At 35.6% G+C, this 21136-nt stretch overlaps 1 protein-coding gene across 3 annotated transcripts in view; it reads right to left on the bottom strand.

Moving 5' to 3' along the window:
• Positions 1-18304, bottom strand: part of GRB7 (growth factor receptor bound protein 7) — a 60570-nt gene extending 42266 nt beyond the window's left edge. For 2 of the 3 annotated variants that reach the window (XM_026717531.2, XM_087917089.1), the window contains exon 1: positions 18178-18304. The gene's annotated coding sequence lies outside the window, so the exon portion shown is untranslated. Of the gene's footprint in view, positions 1-4156; positions 4264-18177 lie in introns of those variants that run through there. The other variant, XM_026717528.2, reaches the window with a different exon arrangement.
• Between the last annotated feature and the right edge of the window lie 2832 nt (positions 18305-21136).

Genomic DNA, 21136 nt, shown 5'->3' with positions numbered 1-21136 from the left:
GAATAGACATAATTACATTTCATGATTTGAATATACATCTTACCTTAAGATATACCCAATAAATTTTAGTTTTTATCTTTACCACTTCGTAGCATATGGCCTTCAATATGCCACTCAAAGGCAAGGACAGCCTTGATTCAAGAAAAGTTGAGCACCTGATATAGCAGAATGTTTCCACAATTATTTTAATCAATAAATTAACCATCACCACCCCCAAAAAGGAATTAAAATGCTCTTCCATCACCTTGTGTAAAGGCAAAATGATACCAGCAATGGGAGATCTGAAATTTTTATTTCATTTTTGCTAAACCACGAGGAAAACTATGAAGGCATTTAGATCAATGGAAAAACAGGTGCTCTCCATAAAACGGCCCCGATTAATTTCTAGGGTTTTGAAATGAAAAATCTCAGACTCCTGAGCTGTTGGAACTGTAATAGGTAAAAGAGATGCATAAAGTATTTTCTTGGAACATATAAGCTTAGCTGAATGGACATATTTTTTTTCTGTTACAGGGAATGCTTTTGCTTCGCATCTCCTTCCTTAGCATTCCAAGGTCAATATCTCTACTTTCTATATGATATTCCCTACTCTCTACATCATAGGAATCAAACTTGCCATGTCATGTTGCCGTCAAGTGATGTATCGTGATGTTTTTTTCCCTTTGTGGAGCTGCCAGTTTGACACCCCTGCTCTACATGATAAAACACAACTTCTGTCAGCTTAAGGCAACACTGGGTTTTACATAAAATGTCAAGGGTTTCAGTTGCCAGTTGTGTTTGGCCAATACTATATACACATTGGAGAAAGTTAGGGGCCTTATGAGATGAAATGCTGCTTTAATGGAGAACTAGTGCTTGGTACCACAGTAAACCACCCATTCTGCAGAGGCTTTGGGTATTGAAAAAGAAAGGCTGGTAGGCTACATATGATTCATCATCCACTTTTGTTATTGGTAGTATTTTATTTCAAAGTGTTGTAGCCATCTAGCCTGGTCTCAATTTCAATTTCAGCTTTGCGTAGCCATTTAGCTTTTTTATCCATAGACAGATATTTATCAACTGATTAATATCAGATCATCCTTGCTTTACTATCAGTTGGAACCAGCAACTCCATCAATGAATGACACAGTTGTTAAGTGAGACATCACACGAATGTCATGGATTAGCAACTCTACATCCACAGCGATCATTAAGTGAAATATCATGTGACCATGCCTTGCAATTTTACAGCCAAATTCTCTACTGAATCAGCTTGTCAGAAGCCAGATGCGAAGCAATAATGATCATGTGACCACAAAACATTACAATGGCCATAAGGGTAAGGATCAGTCATAAAGTAATTTTTCAGCACCACTGTAACCTCATATGGCTTCTAAACCAGGGGTCACCAACCTTTTGGACCTCAGGGACCACCAAACTCATAATTTTAAATCCCAGGGACCACTAACTGGTTCTGTGGGCATGGCCTAATTTGTGGGTGTGGCTTGGTGATCATGTGACTGGCTGGGCATGGCTTGTATGTAAATGTTATAAATATTTATATAAATATTGAATTTTTTATTTAAAAAAGAGCAACATTTACCTAAAATCAGGCAAAGCAGACAAGCAGATTGAGTTGCTCACAGAATCATTCAGTGATCCATCTATCTGATCTTTCTATCTGCCATTGGCTAGTTCAGTCTCTCAAACTTGCTTGCCGTGAGTCTGCACTGAATAATAGAACCTTCAGTCTTAAGGGAGGTTCAGCTGTGCTTAAAAGCAAAGCCGAAGATCTAAAGACTAGCTAGAAAGCAAGAAATCCAATCATTTCCTGCTTCCTAGCTAATCTAAATCTCCCGGCACAGCAGACCAGATGTTGGTCAAAAAAAGGAAAAATAGCAATTTAGCAGATAAGTTTGCCAGGTAAGGAGTGAGTGGGCAGGGAGGGTTCCTGCAGGCCATGTGGATAGTGCAGCCTTGTGTTTCTGCCACAGCCTGGATTAATTGCTTTGGGGGAGGGGTGCTCTGGGGTGAGGTTTCTCTGCAGCCCACCAAAATTTTCTCATGGCCTATCATTGGGCCGCGGCCCACCAGTTGGTGACCACTGTTCTAAACAAGGCTCTCATTAAGCAAGGGCTACCTGTACTATACAATAAATGCTACGGACTCTGGGAACAGTAAAGTATGAAGACAGTACAAGTAACATGAAAATCAGAACAAAATCTTGCTAAATTCTGTCTTCCTTAAAGTTTCTTCTCATCATTTCTTTCACATACTGCAATTTGTGCCTTGTAGCCTTGGAAATTAAACCTGTTTGGAATACATGCTCTCCCATTCAATTTGATTTAGACTCTCAAGAAAAGGAGAAAAGAATTTTACAAACTGAACTACCTACGGAACACCCCAAGTTCAGACAGACCAGGCTTTTAAGCATTCAGTCCCTTTCTGCAGAGGAAGCAAACCAGCCAGAGAAATGGGACAAACACATTTTATTTGACTTTTGTCTTTGGCTCTGTGCCTTTCAGGAGGCCTTTTTCACGGCTGATCAAGTTTCCCAACAGTCTCAAGGTCATACCATATTTAACCGTGTGCGTGTGTGTGTGTGTGTGTGTGTGTGTGTGTGTGTGTGTACAGAGAGAGGCTGGGGTGTAGCCATTCCACCTCCACCACCATATTCCACAATTGTTCCAATTTAACTAATGGGAAAAGTCTTAGTTATTAAATTACTATTTTGTTAAATCACTCATCTGATGTTTTTTAAAAAACAACCCCTTTCAAAAGGATGCCTTGTAACATTTTGTTAGTTGCAACTTATTGGAATGGCCAATCTGCTGTTACATTCTCAGAGATCTCTGGTCAGGTTGCATACATTGCATGACAGAAATGTGTAAATGTTCTCCAACAGCCCTTGAGCAATTTTAAAAACTGCTTTGGAAAAGCATGGGAGGGATATCACTCAATTCTTTCTCCATTCCAAATTATAATGCTCTTTCTTCCATCCATGTCCTGCTATTTGAAACACATCAGTGCAATCACTAGGTTGAAGGCACTCTATCCTTTGATGTATCTAGTAATCCCTTAAGATTCCCACACCTCCAGATATTTACCCAACTTTAAGATAATCCACTTCAGGATTAAAATCATTTAGACCATGCCTCTTTGCACATAGTTGTTTAATTTGGCCCAGGTATGTCACTGTGAGCCACAGAAAAGTTACAGCAGAATATTTTTGCTGCAATTTTCCCACACTGACTCTATGCCTTAGTTTACAAAGAAGAGTTCAAGTGTTAACACATAACCCCTGCTGTGAAAAAGCAGAGATAAGACCATGCAGGGAGTTGGCAGGTTGAGATGGGCACAGATCCAAGCAAGGCACAATATTCAAACCTTCTTTTAGGCTGTAATAAGTTGCTCCTGTTGGCAGCATGAGCTGGGCTAGTAGCTATTTTTAAAAACAGATCTAAAACTAGAGAAAGCCTGCAAGTCAGCAAAAGCTGATGCAGCTATAGCAGAAAGCAAAAGGGGTTATTTAACCCTTCAGTCCCAAAGTGCAAAAGCAATAAAAGCATAGGCGCATTTATTATTCTTTTATGGTGTAATTCATTACACATCTTCTGGCTGCCCGTCTAAATAACCGGACAACCTCTTGGAAAGGAAGGTACATGGTATTCAATAATATCACACAAGAACATAAAATAGTCTCAAATTCTCTCACTTCATAAATCCGATGGAAGGTTTTAGGCAATTCCTATCCTTAAACTTGGCCTGCACGTCATAGACAGACTGAGAATAAACAAAAAATATTCACTATGTACAAAAGCTCATAGTTTTTGGAGGAAAGGCAGTATATGTTATTGCACATAAAATATATACATTTATTACACAGAATCTCCTTAGGATCAGTTTTTTTTGTAGAATGAGTATTGTATTCATCTGTATTGATGAAAAGTGTGTGCACATTTGGGTTCTAGGCTGGACTTTTGCATTTCACTTTAATTAAATGCATCCTTGTGCTTACTTAGGAACATATATAGAAGTTATTGCAGAACATGAACAGAAAATAGCAATAACTATAGCACTTAGACTTACACACCATTTCACAATACTTTACAGCTCTCTCTAAGAGGTTACAGAGCCAGAATATTGCCCCAACAATCTGGGTCCTCATTTTACTGACCTTGGATGGAAAGCTGAGTCAACCTTGAGAATACTGGAAACAATCACGCCATCTAATTCAGGGGTCATTAACATGAGGACTGTCAGCCCCAGGATTTACATCGGTGTCTAGAAATAGTGCCCACAACATTATAAAACTAAGTAATGAAAAATGAAACAAATTTCAAAATCTGACATCATCTGCATCTCATATTTTTTTACAATCTTACACAAAATTTCACAAGATTTCAGATGGTGGGACAATACATAATTCATTGTAGTCTGACATAACACTAAAAGCCATAAACCATACATTTAAGCATATGATTGAATCCACATTATTCTTGGATATAATCAAACACATGTAAACAAAAATTATAGTTTAATGAAATTTATGAATGTCAGAGCAGCTGGGATCACAAAGAGATATTTATAAAAACAAATAGCTATAAGTGTTTATGCAATCCATGAACTTGAAATTTGTAAAACAAAATCATATCCAGGGAACATTTATCAAAATTGAACTAAACTAGCCTAACTGAGTATGACTAATCCAAGGGTATCAAACTCGATTTCATTGATGGCTGCATCAAGGTTTTGTTTGATCTTAGCGGGGGGTGGGGAGGTGGCCAGGGGTGTGTGGCCAACTTGATATCTCTCATGTTGGGGGCGCCTGTGGTGGCCCAAGCACTCTGCCAGCAAAAACAGGCTCCTGAGCTCTGTTTTCAACTGGGACAGCCTCATGCAACAGTCTGCCAGCAAAAATGGAGCTCCACTTTTGCTGGCAGAAGCACCATGGACTGGTCCTTTGTTGTTATCTGGACAGCCCCGCAGGCCAGATCTAAGCACCCCACAGGCTGGATTCGGCCAGCAGGCCTTGAGTTTGACACCCCTGACCTAGATCAAATTCATCTCAACCAAAAATTCACTAAGTAATATTTAGCAAGCCTATCTTCTGTTCTCTCTCCGCTATTTCCTAATAACTCACACTATACTTGTAATTTTGCATCAAATCCATACCATTTACTGATCTCAAATACTTTCAGAAAGTGTTGAATATTCAAAATCCTCTATTCCCCAGATTGAAGAGTGAATCTTAGGAAAGTGGCATTCTAGCAAACCCTGTAAAGTGCGCTATCCCAGCAAATTTTCAGCACACTTTTAAATATTGCATTTAAAAGCTTTTCTCCTAGATGGATTGAAGAAAACATGTGCATTACTAGGGATTTCTGTTGGTTTCCACATATAACATTGAGTGGTTGCTGAGTCAAGAAAGGTTGTCAATTAATAGTAGAACACCTACTTTGTGCAAGGAAAAGGGCTCTCAAATATTAACTGTTGCTAATTAAAATTAGCAATTTTGGACCAACTTTACACTTACATAAACAATTTGTCTGTTAAAGAGAGAAGCAAAATGTCCAGAATTTGAAAATTTGAATAGGAAATCAAGACACTTATGAATCATCTTTGCATGAAACTCACAACTGAACTCACACTGCTTTTGTCATCTTTATTTACTTCCTTGTTTTCTTTCTACCACACAGGGCATTTCTCACACAATGCAATGAGGAAGAAATGGGAAAATATGTACTGGCCTTTTGGCATGAGCTCAAAGGAAAGTGAAGCAAATATTAATGTCATTCTGCAATAAAGCTAGATGATCAACAGGTTGTAGCTTAGATCTTACATTGAATCTGCAGCAGGCAGATTGTTTTAGAATTCTGGGAGTATTGTTCCAATATATTTAGTGAATATGTGGTTGAAGAAGAGTTCTTGCTCATGAAATTGATGTTATAAAGATTTTTTAAAAATCCAATTAACATTAGAACATTTTAGTCTCAGAAGCGGAGTGGCCAAATGCAATATGTCTATTGCGGAATATGAAGAATAATAAAAATAATAATAAAACTGAGAATCCAAGGCAATTTGCACATTCAATAAAGCTACAGAATAAGGTAAATATAGCATTCTCAAATCCAATATTAATGAAAAGTTGCTAGGTTATTCCAGTATTATAACTAGAAGTCTCTCTTTGTATTTTTCAACACTTCATTGAAAAACACATATCAATATCTACTGGAAGGAAATCAATATTATAAATGCATATATCAAGCCATTTAGCCCTTCGTTTCCCACTATAAAAACAGTGTAATCAAAAAATATGCTGTGGAAGTTACATCAGTTTTGGTGTACTCCAATTTCAATCCCCAAAATGATGCTGAGCCTATTCTTTTTCCCGTGCTCAGCAGCTGCTACTCTTTACTCCACTAGTTATACAATCTCCAACTGCATAGACAATAATCTAATCCATGCCCTTATTAAGTGAGAAAAATTTCAAATAAAAAGGGCTCTTCCTAACATATGAAGATATCTCCTGAACGCAGCACTTCATACTTCTATTTCCATGGGCTGAAAAAGTTATAAAAGATAATTTTTATGGTATGCTTAACAAACCAGTATCAGATTTAACTAGAAGATTCCTGTCCATCAGTATTAATATCTCCCAACTTTAGAAAGTCAGGGACATGTTTTCCTTGGAATCTTTAATTTGTACAGTTGTTTGCTTATTTTCCCCATATCTTTATGTTGAAAATTAATATTTTTTTTCATTATAAATTTGACTCAAAATTGACTATGTGTATTTTGAAGGATCTAAATAATTTTTATGTCAAATGTTTTGTTTTCATGTTATACACTTGACTAAAACATAGATGAAAGAAAACAATGGATTGTGCCTCTGCCTGTAGAGAAGTTTGCTGAAAGTCACTTCCCTTCAACTCAGATAATTATCTGAAGGATTCTATTCCTCTCTCATTTTAGATTTGCACAGAACTGAGTGACTAGGTATATTATTACAGTAACTCTAATTTGTTCTATTTATTTATTTATTTTTACTTATTGTGTTGTTCAAACCCAGTCATTTTGACTTAGTAACCCTTATGGCATATGGCTACATTATAAGAACTATTGTTGCTATTTGATCCAACAATTAGCTGAAACCACAACACACAAATAACAAAAAATGCAAAATATTTGTGTTGAAGTAGAGCAGCTTCCGCCATCTTGTATTTGTGCAGAATTGCTAAACAAAGGCAGTTGGGAGGTATCTGCTGGATAGAATTCCTGGACAGAAGAAATTGGACTTTTGAAATCTGTTTTTTAGATCTTTCAGCTGAACTCCAGACCAGATATGGACTCATCTACAATGTGAGATTGGTGTAGAAGGAGAAAGCAGAGGAAGTCTTAAGTATACTGTCTTGTTTCATTCTTTCTCTTCTAAAAAGGAGGAATAGAAGAAGAAAAAGGATGAAGCAAAGCAATATACTTAAGACTTCCTCTGCTTATTCCTTCTGCATCCGTCTTACATTGTAGATGACTCATATAAGCTCAGATCAAGACTTGGAAAAACCATTGAACTATGCTTAATCATAGATCAATATTTGTGTAAATAAAATAGGACTAACGTGCCAAACAGGACATAAGGAATTAAATGCCATAAACAAGGTTTAAATTTGAAACCTTCCTATTTCATAGTCTACCTTTTTAATCACAAGTTCTGTAGACTTGGCATAGTACTGATAACGCTAAAATAAATCAGTTCAAATAATTTATATGACAGAGCTTAAGTGTTATGCTCTACATAACCCAGCAAGGTAACAGTGCAATACTATGTGAGTCTACTCAGAAGTTCCCAGTAAGATACTTATGCATTCCCTCTTTTCATTTCCAGTACTTTTTGTTTCTACCTGTGGTTGGTTTTAATATAAGACTGAAAAACATCTAGCAAGGATAAGGGGGTTTATTTTAGGACATTTTGAGGGAATGATTCTAAATCAAATATAATGCCATCAAAGTGTTCCAAATGCTGTTTGGTTTTATGACTATACTGATAACACAGCAACCAAGATTTTGATCAAGATGCAAAAGACATCCTAGTACCTATTCTGATGATCTTAGTGATCAGCTAAATTTTTTAATGGTAGAGAATTAAAGATGGTATGTTTCTAAAAGTGAATTGCTGAATAACAATGGACTCATTTATTTATTTATTTGGTAGGCCACTATAAAAGTCAGATGCCAGATTCCCCTTGTCCAATCAGGCAGAACTATTTTAGCTTGTTGTAATGCATAACCCAACCAGTTAAATTTTTGTTCTATATCAAATAGAAAAGAAATGCATTCCTGCAAAACAGCATTTTCAAGCATGTATTAATCTAACAAAAATATTGATATATGATATGTGCTAAAATTAATTTAATTATGGTTCCTGTTTGTGAGATACTGGGAAACATTGTGAGGATGGTAGGGTTTATAAAGCTTTTTTCAGCACACTTAACTATAATTCCCACAAAGAATTTTCCTACCACCTCATATTTGCCAGCAAAGCACATTAGATCCTGCCAACACACTGTATAAAAAAGCTGCACGCAAGTCATTAGCCATTGACGTCTGAGAATAAGTAATTTCATGAGGATCCTGATGATTGGATCTGAACTTGGCAACAAAGCTGAGCCCAGCACATTAGTTGCCCTTTCACCTATCCCAAAAGAAAATTATATCACAAGAGGCTTAAAGCAGCCCCACAGAGGGCAAGAAATAGAGAGAGTAAAGACGATCAAAGTTCTAGTGATTAGACAGAGGGTGCAATCACAGCATAATCATCATGTACGGTAAAATATGCTGGAGAGAAAGAAAGAAAAAACTGCTGGCTTCAGCACCCTTTTTCCTGTATCTTTGGTGTCATTTCCTCAGTAAATGCCGTCCTACGTACGTACAATGTAGCTTCATCCAACATTCATACCTCATTACTTGGCTCTTATCTATTACAGTTTTTTTACTTTAAACCTTATTCCTTTTAGCAAGGACTTGTCTTTTTGCTTAGGGTACTATATACCACAGTTGGGTAATCCCTGGTCTATATTTGATTAGTATAATCATGCAATAAATATTGGACAGCAAATTATCACTTCTCAGTAATTTTTGCTTATTTTTAAAAAATCTGCATTACTGTAAACAATAGAAGATTTAATACAACCAATTTTACTGAAAATGAACTATCCCTCCAAAAAGAAGTTCCCATGATTGACATTACCAGGCTCCTGGGCCAATACACTTTAACTTCTTAACACTTGGTGTCCCTTCCCTTCTCTATATCATGAAACATGTTATGTTCCCTAAGCTGGTAGGCAGCCTCCAGATCTTAGACAGCTCCTATCAGGTATAGTTGGTGTGACCAATGGTCAGGCATATAGTGTACTTGAACTATTTAAAATAGCCATTCCCGATGAATCTAAGAAAGGGAGCAAGATTCATTATTTCTTCCAGTTCTGCCTCCCTTTTTGGTAAGTTAGCAATTTAGAAGATTGACTTTTAATAGTTTCACTATTTTTGGAGACAGTATTATTTTTGCTTTACATGAGCGTTGGCTGCTACTTTATCTCATATGCTAGCAGGTAACCTATAGAAGAGACATTGGAACTTTGTTTTGTACCTATCAACCACTGGCATATAAAATTCCACTTCCTTTACTTTCATGCTATAACTCAACACAGTACTTAAACTTAATGGGGGCAATTTCTACATTAATAAACAATCAGTAATAGAGTGATTTCCCTCACTCCTTGAAAAAAAATCAAGTGATTTTTGAATCAGACTTTCCCAAAATTCTGTTTTGCAAATTTCTGAGAGATAATTCTTTTCATAAAGGTTATTTTTTTTCCTAAAGAGACTAGAAAAATTTCAAATACAGTTTCATCTCACTTTTGATCATTATATTTTCAAAGGGGCATTCTATTTTTTTTCAGATGATTTCATTTCCAAAGAGACTTTCATAAATTAATTCTGTCAACACAAAGTTACTTGTAATCTAAACATCATCACATCTTTAAAAAACCCTTTTTGCTTAGTATATAGCACTTTGCTTCCCAAACAAACCTGTGAATATGTTGAGCTGAAAGATACTATTGGTCCAAGATTTCTCACATTTTACATGAAAATTATTTTGTCTCAACCACAAAGAACAAATGTATATTCAGAACAGAGTAATTAAAAAGATCACTAACATATAAAAATATATATCTGATGCTGCGTATCAGACATGTTGCATTTCAGATGTGGAATGTGTTAAAAAGCCTGCAGGAGGTAGGTATTTAAAATTTTAGCTTGAAAAATTAAGTTGATAATTGATTCAAATGATTAATCATTCATTTATTATGTTACACTTTCAGGTCACCTGTCTCAAGGTCTAAATTTGTCTTTAAAGATCTTTTATAATATTCAAGCATAAGTAAAACTAAAAATTATTTGGAACAATCATATGTAGTGCCATTACATTTTGAAGCAAAATAAAAAAAATAGGGATTACCAGCTATGATGGAGGGAGCCACTACAGTGATACTAGATCAGTATCATAGATAGCCAATTTGTTCCTGGTACTGTTCAATGTGTTTATAATTACCAATAATATAGGAACTCAGTATGACTTGGATCCAGACTACCCACGGGAATAGTCTTGTTCAGAGGAAATCTAGCAGTCTTGTTCAATCCATGATGTCTCCTTCCTTGAGGGATCAAAGAGATTGCTCCCAAACCAGGTTTTCTCAATATCAGCTACTTCCCTGTGGAATAAGCTGCCCTTGAAATCCATACCGCTCTATCTTTCCATCTTTTTTCAGGCCAAAAAGGTCTGACACCTTAATGTAATATTTAGACATTAAAGCACATGACATGGACTGTTTTTAACCCTCATTTCTACTATTAGGTCTTTGTATGTTATTGGTATATCGCTATAAAATGATTTTATTTTAATTTGGACTATGTATCTGAAGTGGCAAAGAAATTAATGGCTTGCATGGGGCAAGTAAAGCAGAGAAATCAAGTTTTATTTTTTTTTCATGGATTGTGTAACTAGATTATAAACTAACTAAAAGGACAAGGATCTGGTTTGCTGATAAGACTGCTTATGTTCCTTCCCTAGCGTAATAAGCATAAGTAAGGAAGTAAGCGTTCTGATCTGCAAACTGTTAGTTTTGAACACCAAAATTTAGAAGACCAATCTGAGATTTCAAAATTACAAAGATTTTTGACAGTGTAGAAAGTGTAGAAGATAATAACAAAATTGCATTTATTTATTAAATACTTAATATAAATGTAGAAAATAGTTCAGGGCCTTTACAGTTTACAGTTCAAATAGAACTGTTCAAAAAGTTTACAGTTCAAATAGAAAGCCCAGTAGCTGATGGTTCCTCATTCCTGTCTTAAGAAATGGGAATATACACTCTGAAATCTGAAAGGGCAACTTTGCCCTTCCACAGCCTTTAATATCAACTTAGATATTTTATAATCATACTATATAAGTTAACCAACTCAGAAGTCTGATACAGTCTTTCTTGTATGTAGTTGCCATTTTAGCAGTAGCCACATTTATGTGTAATTCTGTTTTTGAATTTTCCTTTTGCCATTTGCCTTTTTCCTTTTTTCCGTCCATGATACTCCAGGCATGTGATGCTTTATGGATAATTTTTTTAAACTTAAGGTGCCACAAGATTATTGCTTTTGTTGACAAAAATTATATCTTTTAGAATATCTTTATTGGGCTATCTATAAACCTACTACAAGCAGAAATGTACACCTAATAGAAAACAGTGTTCTTGTTTCCATCATCTCCCTTTCACTTCTTTATCTATGCAAGGTGTCCTTGCTTGTTGACTGCTTTGTTCAGTGACCAAAGTTGGATGTATTTTTTTAAAGAAAGGTTTGCTACTAAGCCTTGCATTTATGACTATTGGAAGATCCCATAACCACCATTCAAAGGCTTTGCAGTTGGCTTGCATTTAAGTCTTCACAGCTTGTCAGTGACAACCATGTGATAGTCATTTGTATGCTTCCCGACTAGCTTGCAAAAGCAGATTTAATGGAGAACATGGGTGTAAAATCAAAGCCATGGTGACATCACACAGAAAACTCAATTATAAGAATTAAAAAATAAGGCTTCTACTTAATGAGAGGATACAAAAAGTTCTAGTCTTTTTACAGATATTTTGAACAAGCTGGTGGAGAGAGAAATTGAGACAAAGAAACAGAGACAATGGAGGGGAAAACTGGATTCAAAATTCATAGAAAGTCTAGAGCAAAATAATTAATTGACAACAACAAAAAAACCCTTCAGTACAGATCATTGATATTAAAACATTGTTGTATATAAGTAAGGAAAAAGACATGAAGACCCAGAATTCTACAACAGAATCCATTTTGTGATATAAATATTGTGGACTTAAAAGAATACTGTCTCTATACATGCATTTATAAATATTGTTAAAGCAGTATTACTCACTACCTATAGAATAAATATGGAAAGACTGTTATTGCTTTACACCAGTATTGTCTGTAAAGTAGATTTACATTCCAGAGTAGGCCACTAATTCTCAACCCCAGCCATTTTAAGATAGGTGGAGTTCAACTCCCAGAATTCCCCTCCAGTTTCTTGGATTAAGAAACACTGGAGTAAAAAGAATAAAGTAAACAAAATAATTCATTATATTGAATAATTTTAAATGGAATTGTGAACAAAGGATGAACATGTAATAGTTAAAATGTATAAACTTTTAGTGAAATTTGGAACAAGAACAGGTTAAAGAGTGTATGGTAAAATAGGCTAGAACTTTGATTATAATATACAAATAGAACAACGGGAAATTATGATTGAAATGATTGAAATTTACATTATGTAAAAATATAATCTTAAAGAGAATTTTTATAAAATAATCTACTGTTGGTATGTAACGCCCAAAATATATATCTAGAATGTATAAAGGCACTTCACATTTATGTTGGAAATGTGAATAAGAATTTGTCAAAAAGCTAGAAAATTTTGAATTCAAACACATATAGTAATTCAGAGGATTTTAAAGATTAACATCAACTGAAACTAAAAAATTTCCTCCTGTACTGATGGATAAACAATTAGTAAAGAATCATGGAACAGTTTTTCATATGTAACTTCAGCTAGATTATTGCATGCACAAAGATGGAATGATTTGGCAATACCCGCAATGAAGAAATGGTTGGTGAAGTTGACAAACATGCTGAATTGGCTAAATTGACTTATTTGATTAAAGAAAAGGCAATATCTATATTTGTTAATGTCTGGAAACTCCTACGGAATTTTTGCACAAATAAAAATGAACTTATAATTTATGCTTTGATGATTAGACAGGATAGATTATAGAAAGAAGAATGTTATGTTGCAAGCAGAGAATAAGAGGAAAAAATTATAATACAGCACTTATAACTGCTGTAAAGAAGATCAGAAGCCATTTCTTTACATTTTCTTTTGTTTTTCTTTTTGCACTTTTTCTTTTCTTTTTTCTTTTCCTTTCTTCTATTCTATTTTAGTTTATATTAGTTCTTATTAAAATTTCCAATAAATTTAATGTGTATGTATGAGTGCATGTGAGAGAGGAAAAAATGAGAGTGTATGACGATGTGTGTGAGAGTGAGAGACAGGGTGTGTGTCTGTGTGAATGTTTGTGTGAAACACTGGAATCGAGCTTGTAGCAGTGTATGTAGAATGAATAGAATGCTGGGGGCTTCACTCCCAAAAGCAATTGTGAGACATAAAAAACTATTTGATTCAATTTAGAATTAATTATATATACTTGTATTTAATATGATCACTCTCCATTCTATTTTTCTTCTATCACATTAGCAATTAAAGTTTCATCATTGCTATTTTTAAAATGTTTTAAACAATTAGGGGGAAATTAGCATATATTATACAGTAGGTCTAATCCTAATAATATTTTTACAGGGTGGCATATGCTGTTCTTTTTAACTCCGGTGAAGAATCCAGATATTCTTCCAAGTTAAGGATCCTGTTAATATGTTTAAAGTTTAACCCTGCTCTATCATGGCTCCAGAAATGACAGACAGCTTACAAGGCCATGGCAGAGGTCGTCTACTCAGGAAAATTTCACAAAGAAGGGATTCCTTTGTCAAGCAGCCCTCAAACACTACAAGTCACCCTGCTCTGTCTTCACTAATTAAACTTGATGGCAAGAGTTGGGTTCCACCTGGATTTTTATTAACAGAACATTCTGTTCCTCTCCAAGGCCAACAAGTCATGTCCTTCTAACATTGGCCAATGGCCAACTGGCAGCCCCTAGATTGGAGCTGGCAGCACCACCATTGAGTCAAAGATTATACTAGAAGTCCCCTGAGCCGCTTAATTCTCTTCCCACTGGGAAAAAAACACGACTCTGATGAAGTCAAGAAAGCAAATAATTGCAGAAGGACATAGTTTTCAATGGTTTTCATTTGCATAGTTAGATGGACATTGGGGGAGAAAATGTGGGTAACTAGTATTGAATTTACATTGTGTCCTAATTTAAGAGAGCTTTTTTAATAAAATGATGTGTTGTTGGTATATGATAACAAGGAACTTACAAAATATGTGCAAATCTATTTCAAACCAGTGTTGGAAATCTGAAAAGCTTGAGGGAACTTTTTATCATGCATAGTGGATTTGTGAGAAAGCTGAGAAATCACAATGATGTAAAGGATTTTAAAGATTAATGTTGCAAAGAAATTGAAATTGGTTATACTTCGACTTATGGACAATGAATTGGAAAAGACTCGTGTTACATTGACTTTGTCTATGGTAACTGCAACATTATTGTATTCACAGCGATGTAAAAATAATGAAATTCCCACAGTGGGTGAATGGATTGAGAAAATGTCAGAAATGACAAAATTGACCTGTCTGTTTAGAGAAACAAAAACAAAAAAAATTCTGAAAGACTAGAAACCTTTTTTGCTGAAAAAAGAAATAAATAGATGGTTTATGGATTTGAAGATTAGAAAATGGGCTAGTCATCTAAATAAGTAGATAGATACCTATCTACTTATCTAGAGGGCTAGCCCAAACCATTGAATGCCTACAACATATGTCAAGATGGCTTTTGTCTACTTTTACTGTACTCTTAGGTACAAATGTCTAGTAGAATGGGGGGGAGGCGGGGGTGAATTTTATTTCAATATTGCTAACAGGACAGCTTTTTCTTCCTGAAATTAGGGAAACATGGCACACAGTCAGTAAGGACCTATCTATGCCAGACCCATGTTCACCTTCAGACACCGAGTGATTTTAGGCAACTCATTTTTCATTTTCTTTTAGCCTAAATTCTGCATAAGAATATAGTCACAAAAAATGGAGATGAGAGCGCTAGTTACCCCACCCTGAATTCCTGGAGAGAAGGCAGGGCGTAAATATAATACATGAAATAAAAATGTTCTGGTCTATTTTATGAGGAACCAGAAGATTCTAATGGAGGCTCTTCCTCTAGGAAGACCCACATCAACTGTGCTTGGACTTTTATTTCTGGGCTTTAGTATCTTATTTCTTCAGTCCCATCTCAGAGTATAATTGCTTTTGTAACTTATGTACCATATTCAGATGCATGCAGCTATAAACTTTGAATAATATGTCTAAATTGTTAATTTACTTTTATGTAAGGCATACATAAAGTCTAGAAAAACTTTAAACAAAGTAGAGTTTGCTAAAGATTACAAATTTGCTGAAGAAATCATGACGCGTCATCCCAAGGGACAAAGCATTATATAAAAACAAAATATCAAAAAGTATTTTTTTAAAAAAGAATGTTCTTATCTTTTTTCCATTGAATTAGCATGTGTATCTCTAGCTGGGCAACAGAGCACTAAAAACATCAATTAGGAAGCAAACTGCCCCCATTCTTGTTTTTCTCTCCTGTCTGCTATTTGAAAAAGGACAAAAATAAAAAAAAACAAAATAGAGACCCCACACCCACTGTGTGGAAACCTTCAGAGTGGCTAGGAAACACTGGCAAACAGGAGCCTAGAAGCAGTTGCTGCCAAAGAATGACTTAGTTCACCATTCTATAATTTTGGAAGAAATTCTCTATTTTAGAGAATGGAAGAAAGCTCTATTTGGAAGAAAGCTCTATTTTAAGGGGGTTTTTTTCCCCAGTACTTACAGCAGAAACAGTTAATTTCTGGAGTTAATCAGCGTAGCGCATAAAGATCACTAGTCCCACAGTGGCATTAGGAAAAAAACAAAGGTAGCATCAGTCCAGGAGCAGTGTTATTCCTGTTTGTAGACTGCTCCAATCAACCAGTGGAAAATTAGTAAGAGAGCCACACGTTTTTGAGCTTAATACCTGCCTCTTTTCATTTTCTGTTGAACAGTTAGATAACTGAATATTTTAAAAGAGTTAGCACTTAACAATTTAGAGGGAGTAGGCATGTGGAAAAAGGGCTAAGAAAGACAATCTGGCTCCTTACAATTTTTCCTTAGGCCCTAAGATGGTGATGGCCCAAGGTTCTTATCCGAATGGATATAGAATAAGGGCATACAATGTTATGCTCCCACCAGAACCGACATATTTTTAATAAAAATAAAAAAGGCCAAAAAACCTGTATCATGAGGTTTGATTTGTAGCACTAGAAGGCTGTAGCATCCCAAATTACCCAGATTATTGTGAGGAACCTGGCAACCAACGGAAGACAGAAACACCTTATTATGTCAACATAGAAACCTGAAGTCACACTGAAAGTACAGTGGTTTGCACTTGAATGGCAAGGAATGACTCCATTGTTTAATCATACTTTTTTTCTTTTGTAAAATCCCTGATCTGTAGTAATACAAATATTGATTTGGAGTTGCAGTTACAGGTGATTCTATTTTATGACTCAGAGAATAATAAGCAATCCAATTTACGTTTTCAAAACCATTACTTTACTTGCCTTCTGTTAAAATACCCAAATACTATATGTTATCAGTGCAACAGGCACACACATTCATGGTTAAGCTATACTATTTGACTATTTTGAATTCTCAGTTACAAGGAACAATAGAAGTTTAGAACAATGTTTCCTGGAGAGCCTCCTTTGGGGAGTGTCCTGAAGGATTATGATCCTGTATCTAACAATACTGTATAAAAAAAGCTCTATATTGTCAAATCAGGCATCCATCTACCCAACTTTCCTTAAAATAAGCTTAGATTTTGGGGAGTTGTAGTCCTTATATTTAAAGCAGTGTTTCTCAGCTTCTTAGCCCAGGATCTGGGCACTGAAAATCCACACATCCTCACGCTGCCACGTTTGAGAAACACTGAGCTAAAGGTCTGGAAGACGAATGGGAATGGGAATTTATTAATTTACAATTTGTAGGTTCCCCTTCTACACATGATTCAGGGTATCTTACAATAGTCTTTTAAACCTATCAAAAAGTTAAATGATATAGTTTTTAATTGCAATTCGTACTCAAATTAATATGCATATTAATTGATAGAGTGTCCATTATTAATACTTAAAAGGCATTGTCAGTAGGGTTAGATATAACAATTCTGGAAATTATGCTCATAGTATAATTTGTCATATTGATCCACATATTTTCTTATCTCTTATCCTAGTACACTTTTCCAAACTAAGATAAATGTATACTGAAACTGAGGTTACTTAATTATAATCTATTTCCCTGTGATTTTCCTTTGTCCCACTCCTCCTGTTTTCATCTTTGTTCCAGAAACATAAACAGGAAAGGAAGACTGCAATCTTAACAGGAAACAAATAGTAGGAAGAGTAAGAGGTTTTTTTTTTTAAGGAGATAGGAAGTTACAAAAGTAGCTTTAAAACTCTGTGCGGGTTTATGTATATATTTATAAAAACAACTTTTAAAAAAAATCCTGAGAAAAAGAAAAATCAGATTTCAAAGGAATGTGAGAAAACACAAGAAAATATTAAAACAAATTCAGGTACAAAAGCCTTCAAAAATCTTACATTACAGATGTTAGATTTGAACTACAATGCTATCTACACATATTCAAAACTGGAGCAAGATTGTGGATTTTACTCCTCAATAAATAATATAACAGGCAGCTTGTCTTTCAGTTCACTAGCAGATACCCCCGCCTTATCCTCAATCTGACCTTTTCTAACTCCAGATTTAAGAAAGAAAAAGGGAAGGAAAGGGAGTTAGAAAACAGAGGGAGAGATAAACAAGCTTACCTGACACTGGCGACTTGTGGTTCCGCTGTTGCTCCACTCTCAGAACTGGGGAATCCTGTTTAGTTTGAATCCTTTATCTACCTGCCTCCAAAGTTGCCACGCCTCTTTCTCTTGACATCACAGCCGGCCAAAACACACATACAAGCAGTCTAGAATTAACCACAGGTAATAGAGCAGGTGCACCATAATTTCAAGCTCCTTTCTTCTTGACAGCATTTTAGAGAGTTTTATGGTTAACTTGCTTAACTTTCCTTCGTCTGGGACATTCCTTTTCCACTTCTCCATTCTACTTTGTTTGTTTTTCAGTCAGTTCTTGGGGTTATTCATACCATTTCAGACTTTACTAGACTAGCAGGGAAAGGTCACTGAGTGTTATTATAATAAGTCTGATAAAGCCAGACTTGACAACTTCAAAAAAGTAAACCCTGGGATGAGGAACGTTGGGAGAGGCAGAAGAAGATGGAGAATGAAAGATCATATTTCTGGTTAATGTGCACACTGGCACCTGGCATTTATAATTTTGCCCAGAGATAAATATTATTAGAACACTGACCTCGAACTGATTTCAATCTACGTAACAAACCTCAAAGTCCATCATATAGGATAATTAGATATTCAGAAAAGGATTCTATGTGAAGGAAATTTTAATTTTTTTAAAAAATGTTTAAAAAAAGCATTGCTATTTAATTACGTTTTACAAAAGACACTTGTGACACTAGACCAACTGTTAGGAATGTAAGTCACCTAACAATTAGTTGGGTTGGGAAATATGTAAACCAGGACAGACATGCTAAAATGGTAATTGGGTTTGGTTCCTCAAACGGCCATAAGATGAAGCCAGAAACCTGGCTTGTTCCTGTTCTGTCCTTTTTCTGGACAGCATTGCTGTTCTTGTATTGACTGTTGCTGAACATAGTTGAATTTGATGTAAGTCTGTTACTGAACTGTTTTTGATGCTGGACTTTGTTATTTGGATTATCCCTGGACTGAAAACTGACTGCTTTACCTGTGAATGATTTTGGACTGTATTTTGAACTTTGCTTAAATCTTTATTGAAAGTAAAATAAACCTACATTTACTGTACAGTGTATCTGTGCGCTGTGTGTGTATTGTTCAAACACTTCTCTCAAATACGTTTCCCCGTATGCGCTCATTCTCCTAACGGGGAATTACCTCAACACTGGTTATGGGCCCAGGCCATACCAGGCTCAGATAACTGAGAGTTAGAGTGAATGCACAGTACTGTATACAGACAGCTGTTTACTGTTTAATTGTGGGTTACTATCCTGGTAAAGATGGCACAAGACACTTCAACAAGTGATTACCCGGTTGGAATGAACAAACTATGCTTCCTTGTCTATGAAGTGCAGTTTACTTCTGCATAGAGAAGGGTTATGGAATGTAGTTCAAGACCCACTGGATGTAAATACTTGGGATCCAGAAAAGGAGGACGATGCCAAGAAGCTTGCTGACTTTAAAAAAAACAACAAACGAGCTCTTTGTACAATTGGACTAACACTGAGTGACCAGCAGCTAGTCCATATTCATGAAGAATCTGTTGCTAGGTGTTGGGAGAATTTGAAAGATTTATGTTCGTGACAGTATAGGTGCACACATACATCTTACATGTAAACTGTTTAGAGCACGTCTTCTGAAAGGTGGAGATATGTTAGCTCATTTGAACTTCATGAAAATAACTTTTCAGGAGCTACATGAAAAGGAACTGATATTTTCTGAGCTGCATTAAGTTTACATCATTCTTTCCTCATTGGATGAAAGTTATGATGATTATGTATCTTTACTGGAAGTCCTGCCCAGAGATAAATTGACATTGACTGACATAGTTCCTCAAACAGCCATAAGATGAAGCCAGAAACCTGGCTTGTTCCTGTTCTGTCCTTTTTCTGGAGAGTGTTGCCGTTCCTGTATTGACTGTTGCTGATCATAGTTGGATTTGATGTAAGACTGTTACTGAATTGTTTTTGATGCTGGACTTTGTTATTTGGATTACCCCTGGACTGAAAACTGACTGCTTTAACGTGAATGACTTGGACTGTGTTTGTTGAACTTTGCTTAACCGTTTTACTGGAAGTAAAAACCTACATTTTACTATACAGTGTGGCTGTGTGCTGTTTGTGTGTTATTCTTCACCACTCTCACTACGTCTCCCTCTGTGTGCTCATTTTCCTAATGGGGAATTACTCAAACCATCTTTAATGGAAAGCAAAGCTACAATCTTTTTATCAAGGTTTTTTCTTCCAGTAGTTTTCAAGCTTTCTAGCAGCTTTTTCTTTATTCTGCTATAGATGGCATATATGTTTGATAAGAGAATGCAATATGGTAGAGAAATGAGGAAAGAAAAATATTGTAAGGCATATTTCAACCCAACTTTTCCATAATTCTCATTTCTGAATTAAGAATACATAGCAGCAACAGGTGGAGTTACTTATTAGCCTTGATGATGATTTCCATATTACCTAGGGAACGAGGGAGGTAGCATTTTGTCAACAACTGGAGGAAAACAATTTTCTCTCTGCTCTAGAACAAGGCCCAAAGTCCATTGTGGTTGCATTTTGTAAATTGTCTTTAGGATAAGTGTGATGAGAAGTACAAATGATCTTTTAATATTTTCCAAATACTGAGTTGCTCCAAGGTGCAGTTTAAAAAATAGCATCACAGGTAGACTTCAACTTACAAGTTACAACCATTCATTTAGCCACCATTTAAATCTAGAATTGCAGTGAAAAAAGCCACAACCAATCCTTGCACTTAACAACCACCACAGCATTCAGAGTCATGGGATCAAAAATTGGGTGCTTGATAAATGGAAATTCTGGTCCCAGTTGTGTTGTAAGTCAAGGACTATCTGTATAAAATATTCCCTGTTTGGTATTATGGTCCACATATCTCTAGTTTACAGAGTTAAATCTCAGATTTTCCCAATTTACTAATCTTGGAA

This window comes from Pseudonaja textilis, chromosome Z (genome assembly GCF_049901715.1).
Source record: "Pseudonaja textilis isolate UNSWEBS1 chromosome Z, rPseTex1.2, whole genome shotgun sequence".
NCBI classification, from domain to species: domain Eukaryota; kingdom Metazoa; phylum Chordata; class Lepidosauria; order Squamata; family Elapidae; genus Pseudonaja; species Pseudonaja textilis.
The sequence above is the reverse complement of the archived record's forward strand: the minus strand, read 5'-3'. Positions and strand labels throughout refer to the sequence as shown.